Here is a 23,199-nt window from a genome sequence, read left to right as displayed (position 1 = left end):
TTGGGTTGCCAGACAGTGTGAGATGTAAAATTTTGTCATTTTCTTCTGTTTTGTATTTAATCTAGAAAGATCAGAAAACCTGTTCATTTGCAATAACTATTTTTAACTTGAGTATACTACAGAATTTATCCTGTTATATTTGATGCTAGTTTTTAATTTTTTTCTTGCTGGAAGTGTTTCCTGAAGTATTTTATTAGTTTCATATATATATATATATAATTTTTTTTTTAGACGGAATTTTGCTTTTGTTGCTCACGCTGGAGTGCAATGGCACGACCTTGGCTCATTGCATCCACCTCCTGGGTTCAACCGATTCTTCTGCCTCAGCCTTCCAAGTAGCTGGGATTACAGTCTCCCGCCACCACGCCCAGCTAATTTTTTGTATTTTTGGTAGAGATGGGGTTTCACTACATTGGCCAGGCTGGTCTTGAACTCCTGACCTCAGGTGATCCACCCACCTCAGCCTCCCAAAGTGCTGGGATTACAGGTGTGAGCCACTGCACCCGGCTTAGTTTCATATATTTTAAGAAATCCATTCAGAAATATATCAGAATATCTGTGATAGTCAATTTTATGTGTCAATTTGTCTAGGCTACTGTACTTAGATATTTGGTCAAACATGTCTGGATGTTGCTGTGAAGGTATTTCTTAGGTGAGGTTAATATTTAAATCAGTAGACTTTGAGTAAACAAATTACTCTCCATAATGTGGGTGAGCCTCATCCAATCAGTTGAAGGTCTTAAGAAAAAAGACTGATCTATCCTGAAGAGGGAATTTAACCAGCAGATTGCCTGTAGATTTGTGTTGTAACCTTAATTCTTTCCTGGGGGTGTGGACTGTTGGCCTACCCTGCAGGTTCTGGACTTGTCAGCCTCCACAGTTGTGTGGGCCAATTCCTTAAATCTCTCTATATGTACACACCTACTATTGGCTCTGTTTCTCTAGACAACCCTGACTAATTCAATATTCAAATCTTTTCAATGACAGAGAATTGAAGGAAATTCATTTTATTTTATCTTGCACTTGGCTCAGATAAATAAAGATCAATTCTGATCAATAGTGCAATATCAAAGTGCTATCTATAGCACCTCGGAGGAACATAGGTAGCTTGTCTTTTTTCTTCCATTAAAGAAGCCTTTAATAAAAAACACTAGACTGACAATTTGAAAGATTTTGCCTTCTTCATAGGTCACTAATCTTTGGGATTCAAAAAATTGAAGTCACATTTACTATTCCCAACCCAGCAGCCCCGTGTACCCTACCAAGAACTTCAAGTTGAAGGAATACCTGATGTTTTCCAGATAACTTAAGACTTTCATCTAATAACACAAGCTATTATTTTAAGATTTTCTTGTAAAGCATTAATTTGCCAGCATTCTTTATATTGCTGATTTTAAAAAGATAATTGTATAGAAGAAAATTTTATTTTTTTCCTGTAAATATTAAAAAGCCTTTTGAAATGCATTTAAGATCCTCTGTTAGAGTCCTTCATCTTAGGGGAAATGGAGTTCAAACTAATACTTGTTGGATTAATTGAGGACCAAATGATCTTTGTTCTTCGTTGTCTGAGTGAACATGAGACTGTATCTAATCTTAGGTTTCTTATTGCTTAATATTTACCGAAAGCAAATTTGGCCACTTAGTGATAGTTAATTTCAGAAATAAACCCATGATTTTTGACATTCTTATCACTATTGAGCCATCAGAACGTAGAATCACAAAAATGGCATACTGTAAAACTCCTAAATGTATTTAATTTTAGAATTTGGAGGTCTTAGGATGAAGTATAAACCAAATATCCAGATACAATAGTTAAAAAAATTATTAGTGTGTTGTGGATTTAGAACTTCTGTATATTCAAGACTTTTTTTTTCATTTTTAATTTGTGTAACTGCCATGGAAAACACAATGTTAATGAAAGCTACTTTTATTACCAATAATGATGCCCCTTCTCATGACTGAATATTTGCAAAACAGCTCTTTGATATATAGGATTTAAGATAATAATATCATTCCCTTTTGGTAATTAATTTTTCCTTATCGTTTTTTCTTAGTGTTTATACTATTTTTGTGGAAAATGTTGAACATACTAAAAATCAAACAGAAGAGGGACAATTATAATAATCTGTTAGTTGATCACATCTCTCATGCCAATTCCATCTTTTAGATGATTTTCTTTTGTAACTTTATTCGTGAATTTTGGTGCAATAAACAGGAGCATGTCCAGTGGAGGGGGATGAGGTCATGTAGTCACAGCCTTCAGAAAAATTGGTTAAAGCAACTGCAGTTACTTATGCTCAAAAATGAAAAAAAAATCTTTGGGTATGGGTAGAGGTATAATAGCCACACCAAAATACTTGAAGTTTTCATTTGTAACTATTTCTAGCTCTAGAGGACAGGATTAAACAATTTGTTATACAGTATCAAAATTTAGTTTATTTATAAGAAAGGAGTTTAATAATGGAAGCTCCTCAAGAGTGGAAAGTGCTGTCTTTAAAAAGAGAAGGATCAGATAATTTCTATTATACACAACTTCTTCCACAGAACAGGAAAAGAGGAAGAGCTATCAAGACATATTATGAGGCTATTATATATACCTTTGATACAAAACTAGTCCACAATGTGAAAGAAGACTGCGTAAGGGCACCAAGAGCAGAAGGCACATTTCATTGGAGGGCTATCTTAAAAGACTAGCTACCATAATATCATTCAACACAGGAAAAATAAGTGCCTAAGAACAATGCAAGACTTTTTAAAGAAGAAAATTAAAAAGCCAGATGAAAGGTTATAAGAAAATATCTAAATCAGTGACGAGACAAATAGTAGTTTTCAGATAGGAAAACAAACTTATAAAATATGTATTCTGTATTAGGGTTCTCCAGAAAAACAGAATCAATAGGACTTGGATGGATGGATGGATGGATGGATGGATGGATGGATGGATGGATAGATGGATGGATAAATAGGTAGACAGACAGACAGATATACAAGAGGAGAGCTATTTTGGAAACTGGTTCGTGTAATAGTGGAGGCTGAGAAGTCCCATGATATGCTGTCTGCAAGCTGGAGAACCAGAATCATTGCTGTAATTCAGTGTGAGTCTGAAGGCCTGAGAATCGAGGGACTGTTGGTGTTAGACACAATCTGAGTCTAACAGACTGAGAACCAGGAACTCTGATGTCTGAGGGCTGGAGAACATGGATATCTCAGCTCAAGCAGAGAAAGCAAATTCACCCTTCCTCTGTCTTTTTGTTTTATTCAGTTCCTCCCTGGGTTGAATGATGCCCACCCACACTGAGGACAGTCATGTGCTCTACTGAGTTCAGCAATTCAAATAGTGGTCTCTTCTGGAAATATCCTCACAAACACACTCAGAGATTAATGCTTTTTCCAGCTATCTGGATATCCCTTATCCCAGTCAAGTGGATATATAAAATTAGCCACCGTAGAAGCCTATCCTATGGATCCTTTTGCAACTTATGTTTTCATTTGACACTATACTTTTTAACATTTATTCACATTGATACTTATAACTCTTGGTCTTTATAATTGCATGAACCAGTTGCTATAATAAATCTCCAGATCTGCTTGTCTGTCTTTCTATCTAAGTCCTATTGGTTCTGTTTCTCTGGAGAACACTGACTAATGCAGCTCACGTTTAGGTAAATTTTTAAAATACACTCCACACTATTATGTATTACTTTGGGGCAAACACATATGTAGTAAAAGTATGAAAACATGAAAAAATGGGCACCATATTCAGAACAGGGTAATAAGGACAGGTGAAGAATTTGGGAAGATTACAAAGGGGGTTCCAAATATATCTGTACCTATGTGTTTTTTGAGACAGGATCTCACTTTGTCACCCAGGCTCGAGTGCAGAGGTGTGATCTTGGCTTACTGCAAACTCCCATGCTAAAGTGATCCTCCCACATCAGCCTCCTGAGTTGCTGGGACTACAGGCATGCGCAACCATGCCTGGCTAATTTTTGTATTTTTTTGTAGAGATGGGGTTTCACCATGTTACCCAGACCGCTCTCGAACTCCTGAGCCCAAGCGATCTGCCTGCCTCAGCCTCCCAAGTGTGTAATTTTTTTTTAACTAGAAAAAATCTGGCGAGAATGGGATAGAGGTGGAGAAGGAGGGAACAGAACTGGTTAAAAGCAGCTTTGAAAGCAGCACTGTAGGAGTAGAGGAAGGGCTGCTCCATTTTTTGGTTGGCAGTGTCTTTGCATTTCTGAGCCAGAGCAGACAGTTGGGAGGGGCAAAGCATCTTTCTACCTTCTTTTCAGCCATCAGGTTTGCTGCAACCCGGTGCCAACACGTTCATGGATCACCAGTTATATTTCTCAATCTAATTCTAAGGACTTTGCAATAGTGGCTATTTCTCCCAGATTTGGGCAATTCATCAGCCATTCTAGTCTTTACTATTTTGAGTTTTCATCATTTTTTGGGGGGGATCTTTTTGGCATCTATATTAGGGCAGGCTAGATTATTCTGTAATAATAAATAAAAACTCAAATCACAGTGGCTTAATTCAATGAAACTTCTTCTTAGCTCCTGCAGAATTCAATACAGATATTCCCGGTCAGAAGGCTTTCCTGAGTGGCTCTCCTCCAGGGAGTAAATTCATTTATCTACGCTTCCTCTACTGTACAGCTCTACCACCTTTTTAGCCGTGGGAATGAAGGAGGAAGATGGCGGCAGATTGTAAAGGATGTTTTATGGGCAGTACTGAAGTCATGTACTTCATTTTTGGCCAATACCATCAGCCAGAACTGAGTTACACAGTCCCATCTGGATGCACGGGGATATAGGAAATGTAGATTTTCCTTGTGCCTGAGACGAAAATAAAACAGTTTGCTGAATGCATACATAGCATTGTCTAGCCACAACATTTTATTTAGAATATAAGACACTGAGACAAAATTTAAAACCAGTGTCTTGTATTTTAACTTTTGCTTCGAATTATTTACTTATCAATAGTATAATAAGCACCTATAAACTTAGCACCCAAAATAAGAAGACAATAACCTACATCTAACTACATGGTCTTCCCTTCCTTCATTTCCCTGACTTCCTCTACACAAGAGGACCATCTTCCTGAGAGCAGCATTGATCATTTCATTGCTTTCCTTTTTTTTTTTTAAAGTTTTTATTTTGAGTTAATTCTAGATTCACATACAGTTGTAAAAAAACACAGAGATCCCTTGTACCCTTTACTCAGATTCTTCCAATGGCAATGTCTCGAAAAGCTACAGTATAACATCACAACCAGGGTATTAAAACTGATAGTCAAGATGCAGAACATTTCCATCACCACAAAGATCAGTTATGCTGCCCTTTCATAGTCACATCAACTTTATTCTGCTCTCCACCTTAGCTCTTGATAACCATTAGATTATTCTCTATTTATGTAATTTTGTCATTTCAAGCAGGTAATATAAATGGAATCAAACAGTAAACAATCTTTATTTTTTTTTTCACTCAGCATAATTCTCTGACGACTCATCCAGATTGTCATGCTCACTAATAGTCCAACCCTTTTTATTGCTGAGTTTCCATGGTATGGATGTGCTACAGTTTGTTAACTATTTCCCCACTTAATGACATCTGGGTTGTTTTCAGTTTTGGGCTATTACAAATAAACTATTACACAGTTTTTTTGTGAATATGTCCTCATTTCTCTAGGATAAATGTCTAGAACTGCAACTGGTGAATCATATTATATATTTTTTATTGTGGTAAGAATACTGAACATGACAGCTATCCTCTTAACACATTTTAAGTGTACAGTACAGTATTGTTAATTATAGGCACAATGTTGTGCCTTAATCATCTTGGATAATGGAAACTTTACACCTGTTGATTAGCAGCTCCCCATTTCCCCGTTTCCCTGGCCCCTGGCAACCACCATTTTACTCTGCTTCTATGTGTTTGACTGTTTTATATACCTCATATAAGTGGTATCATGTAGTATTTGTCTTTCCGTAACTGTCTTCTTTCAGTTAGCATAATTTCCTCTTATATGGCAGGATTTCCTTATTTTTAAAGGCTGAGTAATATTCCATTGTATGTATATACCACATTTTCTTTATTCATTCATATATTGAGGTACATTTAGATTATTTCTACATTGTACTTATTGTAAATCATGCTGTAATGAACATGGAAGTGCAATTATCCCTAGGAGATCCTGATTTCAATTATTTTGGATAAATACCCAGAAGTGGGATTTCTGAATCATATGGCATTTCTATTTTTAAATATTTGAGGAACCTCTACACTATTTTCCATAGTGGCTGTACCATTTTATATTCCCACCAACAATGCACGAGAGTTCCAATTTCTCCACATCCTCTCCAATACGTACCTTTTATGTTTTTCATAATAGCCATTCCAACAGGTATGAGGCAATGTCTCATTGTGGTTTTGATTTGCATTTCTCTATAAAAACAAAAACAAACTATTTTTATTTCTATGCTTACACAGAACACATCTGATACCAAATGTGTGGGGTGGTTTTCCCCCATAACAACCAATTCTCCAATTCACAGTGGATAACAATTGGGTGTCCTACAATTGAATTCAATTCTGACATTATGTACCTGGAATTAGCATCAGATGTAAAAAGTAAAGGCTCAATCCCACAAGACCCCAACTTTAGATGGCAATCACAAGTCCACATTATTACTTGTGCTATAAATCAAATGTTCCTGTAATCTTCTCCTCATGTTCAATAATTTGCTAGGATAGATCACAGAACTCAGGAAAACAGTTACTTACTAGATTACTGTGAGGTAGGAGGTGGGACTTGACTACAGAGGCAAGGCTCTGGCACCAAATTAAATTGAGGACTAGCTAAAACAGAAACAGGGCAGAAGCAGCTTTCCATTAGACGTGCCCACCAGTGCACCGTGTCAGTTTACCATTGCCATAGCAACACAAGGAAGTTATCGCTGCTTTCCATGACAACGACTCGATGATCTGGAAATTACCACCCCTTTCCTAGAAATTTCTACATAATACACTTCTTAATTTGCATATAATTAAAAGCAGGTATAAATATGACTGGAAGTGCCTCTGAGTTGCTACTCTGTACGCTGCCTGTGGGGTAGCCTTGCTCTGCAAGGAGCGGTGCCTCTGCTGCTGCTGTATGCTGCCACTTCAATTAAAGTTGCTGTCTAACACAACTGGCTTGCCCTTGAATTCTTTCCTGGTTGAAGCCAAATACCCCCCTGGGCTTTCCCCAATTTTGGGGATCACCTGCTCGTGTCAACTGACTTATTATATAAGGATATAATTCAGGAACAGCCAGAAGAGATGCACAGGGCAAGGTATGGGGGAGAGGCACAGAGCTTCCATGCCCTCTCTGGTCATGCCATTTCCCAGTATCACCATGTGTTCACCAACCCAGAAGCTCTCTGAACTCCATCCTTTTGTTTTTTTCTATGGAAGCTTCATTATGTAGGCATAATTGATTAAATCATTGACCACTGGTGTTTAGGTCAATCTCCAGTCTCTCTCCCCTCCCCAAAGGTGGGGAAGTGGGGCTGAAAGTTCCAACTCTCTAATCATATGGTTGGTTTCCCTGGCAATCAGCCCCCATTCTCAGGGGCTTTCCAAAAAAGTTATCTCATTAATATAAACTCGGATGTGGTTGAAAGGGGCTTGTAATGAACAATAAAAGATGCTCCTTCCACTTTTACTACTCTGGAGCTATTTTAAAATTTGGGGACAAAACCCAAATTTATGACAAAATATGCTACTTTTGTTCTTGTCATTTAGGAAATTATAAGGGTTTTAGAAGTTCTGTTCAGGAGCTGGGAATAAAGGCCAAAATCTATTTTTTTATTTTATCATAGTATTACACCTGATGATTGGTGATGTTAAACATCTTTTCATATTATACCTATTGGCTATTTGGATGTCTTCTTTGGGGAAATGTCTATGCCAGTCCTTTGTCCATTTTTACATTGGGTTATTTGTTTTTTGTTTTTGCTATTGTGCTGAAGGAGTTCCTTATATATTTTGGATATTAACCCTTTATCAGATATATGGTTTGCAAGTATCTTCTCCCATTCTGTAGGTTGCCTTTAACTCGGTTAATTGTTTTTTTTGTTGTTGTTGTAGTTTTTCACTTTGATATAATCCCACTTGATTATTTTTGCTTTTGTTGACTGTACTTTTGGTGTCATATCCAAGAAATCATTGTTAAGACCAGTGTTATGAAGTTTTCCTTCTATATATATTCTTAGGAGTGTTATTGCTTCAGGTTTTATGTTTGAGTCTTTAATCAATTTTGAGTTGACTTTTGTGTATGGTATAAGGGTCCAATTTCATTTATTTTTCATGTCACTATCCTGTTTTTCTGACAACATTTGTTGAAGAGACTATTCTTTCTTTGTTGTTTATTCTTGGCATCCATTTTTAAGATCAGTTGTTTATATATGTGTGGATTGATTTCTGGGTTCTTTATTCTGTTCCTTGGTTTATATGTCCATCTTTATGACAGTAACACACTCTTTTAATTACTGCAGTTCTGTAATATGTTTTGAAAACAAGAAATGTTGTGCCTCCAGCTTTTTTGTTCTTTCTCAAGATTGTTTTGGCTATTTGGGGTCTTTTGTGGTTCCACATGAATTTTAGTATTTTTTTCCTATTTTTATAAAAATGTCATTGGAATTTTGATAGAGATTGCAATGAATCTGTAAATCTCTTTGGATAGCATAGATATTTTAACATTATTAAGTCTTCCAATCCATAAACATGGATATCTTTCCATTTGTTTGTGTCTTTTAAAATTTCTTTTGTGAATGTTTTATAGATTTCAATGAAGAAGTAATTCACCTTACTAGTTAAGTCCATTCCTAAATATTTTCTTTTTTGGTGCTATTGTAAATAAGATTGCTTTGCTAATAACCTTTTCAGATAGTTTGTTGTTAGTAGATAGAAACACAACTAATTTTTGTATGTTAATTTTGTATTCTGCAACTTTACCAAATTTATTTGTAAGTTCTAAGGCTTTTTGTCGTGTGAAATCTTTAAGGCTTTTATATATAACATCATGCAAACAGGCTGGGTGCAGTGGCTCATGCCTGTAATCCCAGCACTTTGGGAGATTGAGGTAGGCGGATCACCTGAGGTCAGGAGTTCGAGACCAGCCTGGCCAACATGGCGAAACCCTGTCTCTACTAAAAATGCAAAAATTAGCTGGGCATGGTGGCAGGCGCCTGCAGTCCCAGCTATGCAGGAGGCTGAGGCAGGAGAATCACTTGAACTGGAGAGGTGGACGTTGCAGTGAGCTGAGATTTTGTGTCATTGCACTCCGGCCTGGGTGACAGAGCAGGACTCTGTCTCAAGACAAAAAAAGAAAAAAAAAATCATGCAAACAGATAATTTTACTTCTTTCTTTTCCATTTGGATGATTTTTATTCTTTTTTCTTGCCTAATTGCTCTAGCTAGGACTTCCAGTACTGTGTTGAATGGAAGTGGTGAGAGTGGGCATCCTTGAATTATTCCTTAGAGGACAAGTTTTCACTTTTCACTGCCAAGTATGATATTAGCTATAGGCTTTTCACACATAGCCTTTATCAGTCTTCAGGGACTGGTCTGATACAGAAGACCCTGACCAATCAGCCCAGCCAGAACTACTGCGGGTCTCTCAAACCTTCATTCTAAATAGTTTAATTTATTATCTTTTCTCCCAATGGCCCCCAGGCATCTAGAGTTTGCTGTGTCCATTCAGTAGCCTGAGACGGAAGGCAGTGCCTTGGGTAGCCCACAGAAAAATAAGAACATTGAATGTATGGTTAGTTATTTCCTTCCCTCTTCAGGGAGAAGCTGGAAGCTGGAAGCTGAGTTTTTTTTACCTGCTTGCTTTGCACTGAGCCAGAGAGTGGGGCTGCAGCATGTGCTAGTTTGCTAATTCAAGCTGCAGTCTTTTTTTCCCAGTGGCCTCCAGTGACTAGAGAATGCTGGTTCCTGTCAGTATTCTGAGACAGATAAAATAGAAGTTAGAGCTTTGCGTAGCTCCTAGAAGGATCAGAATATTTTTCTTTCCCCAGGAAGAAGTTAGGAGCTGAGGGTTTTCTCCCAGTCATATGGTGCTATGCCAGCTGTAGGGCTACGGCTAGACAGTATCTTGACTATTCCTATTGGCTTCTGTGTGGCTGGTTTCATGCTTGCCCAGGATGCAGGAATCTCTCAACCAGTCTCTGGATTTCTCACAAAGGGATTGTTCTGTGAATTGTTGTTGAATTGGTGCGTTATGGAGGAAAGGAGGATCCAGTGCTTTCTATTCTGCCATCTTGCTGACAATCACCTCAAAATTGTTATGTTTTAGCTATTCTGGTTCCTGAGCACTTACATATAAACTTCAGAATAATCCTGCCTACATCCATAAAAATTATTGTTTGGATTTTGATAGAAATTGTATTAAACTTGTATGTCAATTTGGGGAGAACAGATAGTTTTACTAAGTTGATTCTTTCAATCCATAAACATAGTATGTCTCTCCATTTATTTAGGTTTATATATTTATTTCATTGTATTTTGTAGTTTTCAGCATACAAGTAGTGTACATGTTTTGTTAGATTTAGCACCTAAGTATTTTAATTTTTTGTGTAATAGTAAATATTATACTTTTTAATTTCAGTGTCCACAAGTTTTCATTGGTGGCATATAAGTATAACTCATATTTGTATATTTTTCTTATATTCTGCAACCTTACTGAATTTACTCTTTATTCGTAAATTTTTTTTCTTTGAAATTCCTTGGGATTTTCTATGTAGACAATCATGTCATCTGTAATAGGGACATTTTTGTACCTTCTTTTCTGATTTGCATGCTTTTATTTCTTTTTCTTGCATTATTGCAACGGCTAGACCTTCCAGCACTATGTAGAATAAGAGCGGTGAGAACAGACATCCTTGCCTTGTTCCCAGTCTTCAGGGAAAAACATTCAGCCTTTCACCATTAAGTATAATGTTAGCTGTAAGGATTTTCTTGGTAATAGATACTCTTTACTGAGCTGAAGAAGTTTCTCTAGTACTATTTTGCTAAGAGTTTTTGTCATGAATGAGCTTTGAATTTTGTCAAATGATTTTTCTGCATCTATTGATACAATAATGGAAGTTTTCTTTCGTAGTTTGTGAAAGTCCAAATTGTTCATGATACATCATTCTTTTTTTATATATTGTTGAATTCTATTTGCTAATATTTTGTTGAGGATTTTTACATCTATATTCATGAGGGAATTTGGGCCGTTGGTTTCATTTTGTACTGTCTGATTTGGTAAGGGAATTCCTATTAGGGGTGGAAATCTAGACTTCCTCACTCAGCCTTTGCTGGCATGTGGCAAGCCATAGTTTTTCTGTGGTGTTTTGCTAAAGTAGAGTAATTATTGCCTACAGGTTTTCTGTCTTGCTAGGCTGTCTCCTGTTTTTTTGTTGTTGGCTAGGGAGAGTATTCTTTTGTTAGGGTGGTTTTTTTTTTCCTCTGTGCCCATTGGTGTTTCTGTGTTGCTGGCTTCTTCAGTTTTACGTCTGGTAGAAAAAAACATTAATGGTACCCACCACTTGTTTTCCTTGAGCCCAACATTCCAAGCAAGTCTCCTTTAATTTCTCTCCCTTTCAGAGTCTTTTGATATTTGTTTTATATGTTATATCCAGGGTTTTTAATTGTGCTTGGTGAGAGGGATGAGGAAAAGTACATATAATTTATCTTCCTGGAAGTGGAAGCTGCTTTCTTTTTTATATAGATTAATTACATTTTTATTTGTTCCTATATTGCTTTATTTTACTTATTTTTATCATTATGAAAATAGTATCATGCTGAAAGTATTCTTTGGGGAATTTCTTTTATTGCATTAGTATCATATTGCTAGAATTCATCCATATGGCAGCATGTCTCTGTATAATTTATTAGTTTTGACTGCTGTAGATATATAACATGGTTTATTTATCTACTCTTCTGTGGGTGGAGATTTGTGATGTTTCCCTGTTTTTGCTATTGTGAACAATCTTGTACATGTATCATGTTGTATATGTTAAAGAGTTTCTCTTGATATATACCTAGGAGTGAAATTGCTAGACTACAAGTTACATATGTCTTCAACTATACAATATAATGCTAAATTATTTTCCACAGTGTTGCACTCATTTACATTCCCACTAGTAATGTGATCAAGATACTATAGATCCTGCCTAAGCTGCTGCAGCCTGAAAACTCTCTACAGACAGTAGGCTGAGGTAACTGTGAGACTTCCCTCATTTGTTCCTCCTTTCTCAGGAGGAATCACACTGTCAATTATAACTGATGATCAATATCTGAAAACTACTGTTTCATATATTGTGACTTTTTTTTTTAGTTGTTTCAGGTAGGAGGGTCAATCTGGGCCTTGATTCTTCAGTTTGTTTGAAAGCAGAACTCATTTTATAACTTCTAACTTTTCTGTAGTAATTTTTTTCTGTTTTTTAAAATTTCTGAAATCATTCAAGCCTTCCCTGTTTTTATTGTGATAATTTTGTCAAAGTTTGTTCATTTTGTTAAGTTTTCAAATAGCTAATTTTTTGGCTTTGTTAGTCTTCTCTATTTTACCGTTGTTTTATTTTACCTAATTCCTTGTATTCTCTAGTTTTATCTTATCGTTCTTTTTCTAAATTCTTTTTTCTTTTTTTCTTTTTTTTTTTTTTTTTTGAGACAGGATCGTGTTCTGTTGCCCAGACTGGGGTGCAGTGGTATGATCACTGCTCGCTGCAGCCTTGATCAAGCAATTCTCCTACCTCAGCCCCCGGAGGAGCTGGGACTATAGGCACATGCCACTATGCCTGGCTCATTTTTAAACTGTAGAGACAGGAGTCTCACTATGTTTCTTAGGCTGGTCTCAAATTCCTGGACTCAAGTGGTCCTCCTGCTTCAGCCTCCTAAGGTTCTGGAATTACAGGTGTGTGACACCAGGCCTGGCCTCTAAACTCTGATGATGGGAAATCAATTCATTAATTTTGAGGCTTTGTTTTCTTCCCCCCTAATATTTATATTTAAAGCTATAAATTTCCCTTATGTCACTGCTTTTGCTTCATCACATAAATTTTGATATGTAGTTAGAAAAATTTTAAGCCAGTTTTAGATGTTTTAACGTTTCCATTATGACTTCATTTTTAACTTGTGAGTTATTTATCAAGATGTTTAAACATTTTTTAAATAAGTAGGAATTAAAAAAATTATATTTGTATAATTGTCCAACTTCATTGCATGCTTGTTTTTATAAAATTGTGGATTTCTATATGTCCTAAATCATAATAAATTTTTATAAATATTCATATATACTTGAAAAAATATGTATCATTTTAGTTGTTGGATATATAATTCAATATATGTTCTTTAGGTTAATTTTTTAATTGTGTTGTTCAGATCTTGTATATCTTTGCTTTTTTTTCCTATTTAAATTGTCAATAGTTGAGAGAGATGTGCTGAAATCTCTCATTACAATGATGAATTTATTACTCTGCTCCTGAAGTTTCAATAAAATTTACTTCATATAGTTTAAGGCAATTTTATTAGGTAACTACACATTTAAAATTACTTTTTTTCTTCTTGGAGAATTGAATTAGATAGTAAATTGAATTCTCTGTCCTCTAATAATATTTTACTTTAACATTTATTTTATGTTATTAATATAGCTGCAACAGCTTCTTTTTTTTTTTTTTTTTGAAACAGGGTCTTGCTTTGTTGCAGTGACATGATCTTGGCTCACTGCAACCTCCACCTCCCAGGCTCAAGGGATCCTCCCATCTCAGCTTCCTAAGTAGCTGGGACTGCAAGTATGTGCCACCATGCCTGGCAAATTTTTCTATTTTCTGTAGAGATAGGGTTTTACCATGTCGGCCAAGGCTGGCCTAAAAACCCTGAGTTCAAGCGATCCACCTGCCTCGGCCTCTCAAAGTATTGGGACTACAGGCATGAGCCACCATGCTTGGCCAACAACTTTCTTTTGGTTGTATTTGTTCCATATTTCATTTTCTATCCTTTTACTTTTAACCTTTGTGTTTTCATATGCTTTTGGTAAGTCTTTTATGAACAGCTTAGTTTAGATTTTTATAAAACCCAAAATGTGAATTTTATCTTTAGTTTATATTCATTTATGCTAATTCCTATATTTGGAACAGTTTTAAATAGCTTATTATTTCATTTCTGTTTTTTCCTCCTCTTTGTTTTTTTTTTTTTTTTTGAGACGGAGTCTCACTCTGTTGCCCAGGCTGGAGTGCAATGGCACAGTCTCGGCTCACTGCAACCTCCACCTCCTGGGTTCAAGCAATTCTCCTGCCTCAGCCTCCTGAGTAGCTGGGACCACAGGCATGTGCCACCATACCTGGCTAACTTTTTTTTTTGTATTTTTTAGTAGAGACAGGGTTTCACTATGTTGGCCAGGCTGGTCTTGAACTTCTGACCTCGTGATCCTCCTGCCTTGGCCTCCCAAAGTGCTGGGATTACAGGCTTGAGCCACTGCATCCGGCCTTTTCTGTTTTGTTTCTACTTCTTTTTACCCACTTCACCTCCCTCCCACTTTAAATTGCTATTGTATCTGGCCAAAATGCTGATTCGAGAATTATCTGTTACTGATTCACAATGAGATAAGCACTTTATACCAGAATGTATATCAAAGCATTGCTCCCTTCATTGACAAAGTCTCTACATGAAAATTCTGTCAACTGAACTAAGCAGTGTGCTTAGTAACAAGTTAATGTGCATTCTGGTGCAAGATCCTTCTCTTGTCAAGAACTGATGAAAAGTTCACAGGCCAGCTTGGTGGACTACAGTCTGAGAAATACTGTGTTAGCGTGTTCTCACATCTCTTGTGAGAGCTCAACCTTCAACATACTGACAGTACCTAAACTTTTTTTTTTAATATAAATATATTTTCCATTTTTATTTATTTTTTTCCTTGTCCTTTGGCTCTCTTAATTAGGAGTTATTATAAATACAATTCGTCTGTTACTTTTGTAATAGCTTTCTTTCTCTTTCTGAGATAGCAAACAAGTACACAAAGGTATTTGATCTCTTTTATTTATATATCACTTGCCACCTCTCTTGTGTTCGTTTGTTCCTCTATTTGAGAATTTTATCCGCACAATGTTTTCAACATAGGTCATTGCATAGCAAATATTCTGAGGTCTTACATGCCTCAGAAGATTTTCATCAAGCCCTTAGATTTGACTGATATTTGGGGTGGATACAAAACTCTAAATTCTAAGTTCTTTTTTTCCCAGTAGTTTGGAAATTCTGCTTCCACAGTCTTCTTGAAGTCAGTTTTGCTTTTAAATAATTTAATTCTTATTCCCGTGGTAAAATGTAATTAAGAATTAAACAATTTAATTCTTATACCACAGGAAAAAGAATTAAATTATTTAATTCTTTAAATTAAATTATTAAATTATTTCATATAATATGCTTTTCTTTTTGTTAGCTTTTAGAATTTTATTTTTATCTTTGTCTCTTAAGACAATATTTATGTTTAAATTTTAGTATAACGTGATGTGGATTTTTCTTTCTTTCTCTTTTTTGGCACTCTATAGACTCTTTCAGTTTTGGGCCTGTTATCCTTTTAAAAATCTGGGACATCTATCTACATTATCTCTTCAAATATTTACTTTTCTTTCTTTCTTTTTTTTTTTTTTGAGATGCAGTCTGGCTCTGTTGCCCAGACTGGAGTGCAGTGGTGTGATCTCAGTTCACTGCAACCTCTGCCTCCTGGGTTCAAGTGATTCTTGTGCCTCAGCCTCCCGAGTAGCTGGGATTACAGGCACCAGCCACCACACCTGGCTAAGTTTTGTATTTTTAGTAGAGACAGGGTTTTGCCATGTTGCCCAAGCTGGTCTCGAATTCCTGACCTCAAGTGATCTGCTTGCCTTGGCCTCCCAATGTGCTGGGATTACAGGCAGGAGCCACTGCACCCTGCCCAAATATTTACTTTTATAAATTTTCCTCTCTTTTGTGATTCTTATTATTTGAATTATAACACTTGGGGTCCTATTCTTATACCTATTTACATTTTTTTTTAATCTTCTTCCTTCATCAATGGTGTGCTTTTATTACCGTATCTTGTCTTTGTGTTATTTTAACTATTATAAACTTCTCTTTAAAATACCTTCTTTTCTCTGTTTGTGCATCTTTAAAAATCATATTAATACATTCTTTCCTTTTAAAAATTTTGTTAAAGCGATTTAAAATTATTGATTTAAATATTTTTGCTTTGGATACACTCTTAAATTCAGATAGTTGTGCTCCTCAATTATCTTATCCTTGGGTTTGTGGGGGCTTGTCTTTCCTGGGGATATTTTCAACTCTGTCAAGCAATGATACAAAGAAAGGCTGAATCTCTGCATCTGTCACCACAGTTAGCTCAGGGGAAGCGGGTGGGGTGCAGGTATGAGCCCTAATGTGGAGAGGCCCAGGCAGTGAAGAACCGCAGTCAATTATTCCTCACTCTAAAAAACAAGTAAAGAAAGCACTTCGATCTTTGCCTCCTTAGGAAAAAGTACTTAAGTGGGGATCTTCCTTAAGCATAGCAACTTCCCAAAGTCATTACTTCATTTTTCACAGAGTGGCTTCTGTCAGTGATTTTCCTTTATTTTTGAGATCACTTGGATGAGAGACCTGAGTTGCTACAGGTGTGGGGTGTGTACCGTTTGTCGCAATAGCATCTTTTCTATTTTATCCTGTCTGTATTCTACTGGTCTGTCTCTTGTGCTAGACAGATCCATTCCTTCCCTTCCACGTCAGTTCAAAAAAAACCCCTCTGCCTTTATCGCAAGGATTTCTCATACCTTTCTTTCTCTCTTTGGTTGATGTTGGGAGTGAGCACCAATAATAGTGCCTGTTTACCTTCCTAGTAGGATCTAGAAATGGATCTACCCACACCTTTGCTACTATTTTTAGGAGCCAATATATATTTTTTTCAATACAAAGTAACGTATAGTTTTGTGTGATGGCTTTATTTTTACAAAACGTGTTTAGAATATAAATATACATGTAAAATGTAAAATATTACATTCCAGGCTCTTTGTGTTCTATTTCCAGTCTTTAAGCACATGCAGTCACATTTTTTACTATTTTCAGTAAAAAACTGCAATCATATTTTTTACTGTTTTTTTCACTTTACATTATTTTGACTGTACTTCTTTTGGTTTGTCCTTTTTATTTTTATAGTTCTCAGTGTGTGTTTTTAGACATATTTTTAGACATGTATATTTTTTAGAATGCATAAAATTCTAAAAAATTTATATACCCAAACCTACCAAAACTCTTATTGTAGAAAAATTATTTTTACTTTTTATAGCTAGAGATGAGTATAACATCTTTATACATATATTCTTTTTCTTTTGATTTATTGGTTTAGATTTATTCCTAAGAATGAGATTTCAAGGTCTATGGATATAAACACTTTATGGCTCTTGATAAGTATTGCCAAATTACCCTTCAAAGAATGATGTTACTCTTTGAATGGTTTTCTATACACTTATTCTGATGTATACTTAATTGCATATGCATGTATATCACTTAAGACAAATCTTCTGTCTTTTTACACTACTCTGATTACATTTTTTTAAGGATACATTAAATTAAAATGGTGATAGACCATCTCCTTTTTTTAAAAGCACTATTACTTCCAAATAGCCCTGTAAAATCCTCTTAATTCTAATTCTAATTTAAGTAATTAGGAATATAAATATAAATTAAGATAATGGGTGACATTTACTCCTTCAGATTCTGACAATAGAGAGAACACGTAGTAATCATATATTTTGAAATATTAGGTGTCCCAGAAAGGTACAAAATATTTTTTTTAAATTTGTGTTATTTCCATAAGTTGTCTGAAAGTATGGAACTTATGAAAGTTATGTCTGAAAGTCTGGCCCTTCCCCTCTGTCTGGAGCCATTCAAGTCCCTGGGTTTCTATCATGCAAGAGAGCAACAGGGATGAAAAAAGGACAGTTATTAGACTACTTGCAACCCTAATGCTTGGCACTCAAACTAGATTTAATTTGATTCAGAAAAATTTAAAAAGGCAACTTTTTAACATATTAAGGGTCACACAGCACTTCATATCTGCTATTGTCTTTAAACAAAGACTGAATGTGTTACATTTTTATAGTATGATACAATTTATAAGATTCTTGAAAAAATTATGATTAATATGTGTGAAGCACTCTTTTAAATATTGTACATTTAATCCTTGTATTAATTTTTTTGGATCTATGGTTGTCTGGGGGCTCAGCTGGGCTCCAGGATTGGCTGACCTTGGTTCCAGGCTGTGAGGTGGGTTTTCATCTGCTTTACCAGTGCCATGAGCCACCTGGGGGCATGCTCTTCTAATGGAAGATTACGGACGTGCAAGCAGGGAAGCCAAACCACACAGGCATGTTTAAAACCTCTGCTTGCCTCACATTTGCTAACATTCTGTTGGCCCAAGCAAGTCACTTGACCAAGCCCAACATCAGTAGGCTAGGATATTATGCTCCACCCACAGTGGGAGGCACTGCAAAATCACATGGGAAAGACTGTGAGTGTTCAACTATCAAGGAGTGAGTGAAGAATTGAGAACAATAATCCCATACATCAGAATCCTCAAAGCAACTGTGCAGATTGTCTACTGTTAACGCACTATCATCCCCATCCCCTATTTTATATAAAAGGGGCTGACAGTATTACATTTTAGGAGAGAAGCCTAGAAACAACATTTCCCGGAATCTCTTGCCAATGGAATTCTGGTTCAGATTCTGTTAATGAGAAACACTTACCTGGGAGATTAAAAGTGGAAAATTAGGAGAAGGTATTACTCTCTGACAGCAAGTGGGCAGGTAAATGGCAAATGGTAGTCATGAGGTTTGCCTTGACTCCTGGGCATTCCTTTGTGAATCATTTGCTTTGGTGCTGCAGGGAGCTGACATCATCAGTGGTGGTTTGCTGTGATTCCTTCAGCCTTCTGACCTCTGAAAGCCAGACCTTTGCTCCCACAGATCATCCCATAATTTTGTAAGTATTTGTATTATTTTACTGCATTTAAGATGCCATCAATTCTGTCAAGAAAGAAAAAAAATGCTACCAATAAGATTAAAATTTTTTATCTTTAAGATTTTAATTCTATACTTAAAAGGCTCTTTTAGACTTACTTAGACAAGTTTTCAAAAGTAAATATCACAATTTTACATACATATAAATGCAAATATGAGCACAATACATGTGTTATTTCACATTTAGAATTTTGCTCTTGTGAATCTTTTTTCTTTTTCCAGTTAGAGGCATCAGTATCTATATTTTCCTATTCTTCAGGAGGCATCAGGAGCATTGGTGAAGGATTATTTCTTAAAAGAGTGCTCCACCATTATCTCTTGCCTTTTCTTCCAAGCTGCTAACAACTATTCTGAAAGTTTCACTGGTGTTATCTTGATTTTATATATCTTCAAAGAATTCTTAAATGGTTTGTTGATTCAAAATGTGAGAATTTGCAATGGTTTAGATAAACCAATGGGAATGATTCTGTACTTCTCAATGAACTTATTCTTTCCCCATCTTAATACACGTTCCTGTAAACCACCAAGAACAAACCTAATTAGTGGTTGTGTAGGGCTCCTGGATATCTATTCTGGAAGATTTTCTGTTAGCTCAGTGGCAATCCATCTGTTAGTTTTGAGCATATCTTTGGGGAAATATCTCATTTTTGGGTATCATTTTGTAAATACCTGAAATTAAATATAAAATGCATAGAATGTACAACACCCAGAGTGAAGCTAATCTAAATTGTGGGTGATAGTGATGTGTCAATGTTGGTTTATTGATTGTCATAATGACACTACTGGTGCAGGATATTGTTGATGGATAAGATTGTGTGTCGTGGGGGAAGGGAGCTCTGCTTTGTGTTCAGTTTTGCTGTGAACCTAAAACTGCTCTAGAAGATAAAGTCTATTAAAAATTAAATATAACAACACTGTTACTGTCAATTATGCATAGCGTTGTATGCTTAGGCTGTTTTTTTTGTTTTGTTTTGTTTTGTTTTTGAGATGGAGTCTCGCTCTGTCGCCCCGGCTGGAGTGCAGTGGCATGATTGCGGCTCGCTGCAAGCTCCACCTCCCGGGTTCATGTCATTCTCCTGACTCAGCCTCCCGAGTATCTGGGACTGCAGGCACCCGCCACCATGCCCAGCTAATTTTTTTGTATTTTTGGCAGAGATGAGGTTTCACTATGTTAGCCAGGATCATCTCCATCTCCTGACCTCGTGATCCTCCTGCCTTGGTCTCCCAAAGTACTGGGATTACAGGAGTGAGCCACTGCGCCCGGCTGTATAGACTGTTTTTTGTAATCTGTGTCATGATCTTGATCTCTTCAGCATTGGTAGTATAAGCACTGGAGTTTCTTTAGCATCCTATATTCGACCAAACAAACTACTGTATTATTTTTCTTAGTTGAATCACATATTGCTTCAAATTAACTAACTTTTGTTTACGGTGAGTAAAAAGTTTCTGACAAATTGATACTTAGGGCCTGGATGACGGCATGAATTAATCACACAAGCCTCTTTTTCATCTCTTCTGGTTAATTTGATAATTTTCCCTGACTTCATTTCCCTCCTGAATTCAACTGAAAGCATAGTATGAGACAAAGATGTGAATACATATTTAGGACGTGATCACTGGAAGCAGTGACCCTCTAGGGGGATTAACTTCATCCCTGGGGGCATTTACTGTCCCCCACCCACCACTTCTAGGTTCTTTGAGGTAGAAAAGCAAAGATGACCTTATTTTTTGAATACAAAGAACAGTGATGAAGAGAAAAAGATGGCATTGGAAAGCACTATGCTGGTATTGTTCTTTTTCCATGTTACTTGCCAGATCAAAATGTATAAAATTGAGACAGCATGATTTCACATCGTATGCTTTCCCATCCCATATGCATTTCTGCCTCTTTAACAACTGCTTGGGATGAATGCTTTCTGTCTATCTTAAATGTATCTACTCTACATTCTCTGATTCACTCCAAACCCCTATCAGCCCATAGTAAGTTATTTTTTATTTTTTTTTGAGACAGAGTCTTGCTCTGTCACCCAGGCTGGAGTGCAGTGGTGTAATCTTGGCTCACTGTAACCTCTGCCTTCCAGGTTCCAGTGCTTCTCCTGCCTCAGCCTCCCGAGTAGCTGGGATTACAGGCCAGCACCAGCATGCTCGGCTAATTTTTGTATTTTTAGTAGAGACAGGGTTTCACCATGTTGGTCAGGCTTGTCTCAAACTCTTGACCTCAAGTTATCTGCCCTCCTCAGCCTCCCAAAGTGCTGGGATTACAGGCGTGAGCCACCGCACTGGGCCAGCCTATAGTAAATTATTAATAATTTGGCAATCTCATGAGGAAGTCAGCCCCTAGTGAGTCTGGTTAACATGCATTTATTTGGAAGAGGCTGTTACTCCAGATCACATTTCTGCACACCAGTTCTGGACTCTGGTCACTCCACCTAGGCGTTGCCATCCCAGGAGGCCCTGCTGAAGCAGTCTGCCAGAATCAGCCCTATTCTTACTGCGTCCAAGATGTGTTAGGTGCTATGGGGAATTAAAAAAAGTCTGTGATAATGACCAGTTTCCAGGAGTTTAGAAGCATGCTTGGGAATACATCTGCACAAGAGGCAGTTTACTAAAGACAGCAACTCAAACTCTGGGAGCAATTGAGAGAGAGGAGAGCATAGGTGGACCGGAACCTTTTGGAAAAGTCCCACGAGGAGGCCCGGTCTGAGAGTGCCCTGAAGAATGGATAGAATTTGAATTAAGCGAGTTGTGTTGATAAGACACTTTTTGGAGGCTGAGACTTTCAAGAAAATGTCATTTTAAAATATGATCTTATTCCTTTTTGATAACCAAACTGTCCAGTAAGTTTGTTGAAACCTGTAGGTACCAATGCTATGTTTGCTCAGTAAGAGGGTGACTGATATTTAGCAATGTCCTTGGACAGGCTTGGTGGGTTATTTGGACATGGGGAACTCAATTTCTGAATGCTTGGCTGAATGCTTTGGATAAAGGCTCCAGATACAGAGGAATTTATAAAGGAGAAAAACCTGGTGGCTCACTCCCTGGGGCAGCTGGTTGTACAATGTTCTATGCATTCTGGTCCAAGCCATTGTGTCGCATATTTGGGAACTTATTTAGGAAATTGCTCTCCTTGCCCTGTTGGAAAAGGTTGACCAGCTTTCTTGGGTGGACCTGCACTCAGTGCAGCCATGACCCGTCTTCTTCATCATTAAGAGAGAGCTGTAACTGTTTTTTTTTTTTTTTTTCCCCTTGGGCTATGGTGGATGGAGTTAAGGGTCTAAGGGTGTTTGGGAGGGGCATTAAAACTTCTCTTTGTTTACTCATCCCTTGTGAGTCTATGTTGTCTGTAATTTCCTACTTGTTAGAGGGAAAACAGTTTATTATTTTCTTTTTTTCTTTGAGACGGAGTCTCGCTCTGTCGCCCAGGCTGGAGTGCAGTGGCGCAATCTCGGCTCACTGCAAGCTCCGTCTCCTGGGTTCATGCCATTCTCCTGCCTTAACCTCCTGAGTAGCTGGGACTACAGGCGCCCGCCAACACGCCCGGCTAATTTTTTGTATTTTTAGTAGAGACGGGGTTTCACCGTGTTAGCCAGGATGGTCTTGATCTCCTGACCTCGTGATCTGCCCGCCTCAGCCTCCCAAAGTGCTGGGATTACAGGCTTGAGCCACCGCGCTCGGCAACAGTTTACTATTTTCAACCCCAGGGACCTTGAATGACTCATAGTCACTTTTGGAAGGCATTGTGCTTGGGTCTCAGACCTGGGTTCAAATCCTAATGTTGCCACTAGGTGAACTCACCAGTGCTTCTCTTCGATTCTTATGGACTCTTGGTTTCCTTCTTTATCAGTTGTGGCTAATTATATCTGTCTCATAACATTGTTGGGAGATTAAATAAAATCCTGATGTAAAGCCTCTGGCATGAAACTTTAGAAACATCAGTTCTCTTCTAATATAGCTTAGGAGGTCAGTTGTGATTCCTGATACCAAAACCTTAAAAATTCAATTTAAATTTAATGAAAAAATAAGATATTTATGCACTATTTTAAAAAAGAAAAACCATGAGAAAAAATTTTTAGATTTAGCTGAGGAATTTTGAAGATAGAATTATAGTCTTACTTCCCAAATGTAG

The 23,199-nt window shown here is 36.9% G+C and overlaps 1 long non-coding RNA gene across 1 annotated transcript in view; it reads right to left on the bottom strand.

The window, feature by feature from the left end:
* Positions 1–19,079, bottom strand: part of LOC134739193 (uncharacterized) — a 31,874-nt gene extending 12,795 nt beyond the window's left edge. The window contains exons 1-2 of the long non-coding RNA XR_010125773.1: positions 18,801–19,079; positions 6,374–6,447 (exon numbers count right to left, since the gene is read on the bottom strand). This is a non-coding gene — a long non-coding RNA (uncharacterized LOC134739193). The remainder of the gene's footprint in view (positions 1–6,373; positions 6,448–18,800) is intronic.
* Positions 19,080–23,199: the final 4,120 nt, after the last annotated feature.

The sequence above is a fragment of the Pongo pygmaeus genome, chromosome 2 (assembly GCF_028885625.2).
Source record: "Pongo pygmaeus isolate AG05252 chromosome 2, NHGRI_mPonPyg2-v2.0_pri, whole genome shotgun sequence".
NCBI lineage: Eukaryota > Metazoa > Chordata > Mammalia > Primates > Hominidae > Pongo > Pongo pygmaeus.
This window is presented reverse-complemented; position numbering and strand designations above follow the sequence as displayed.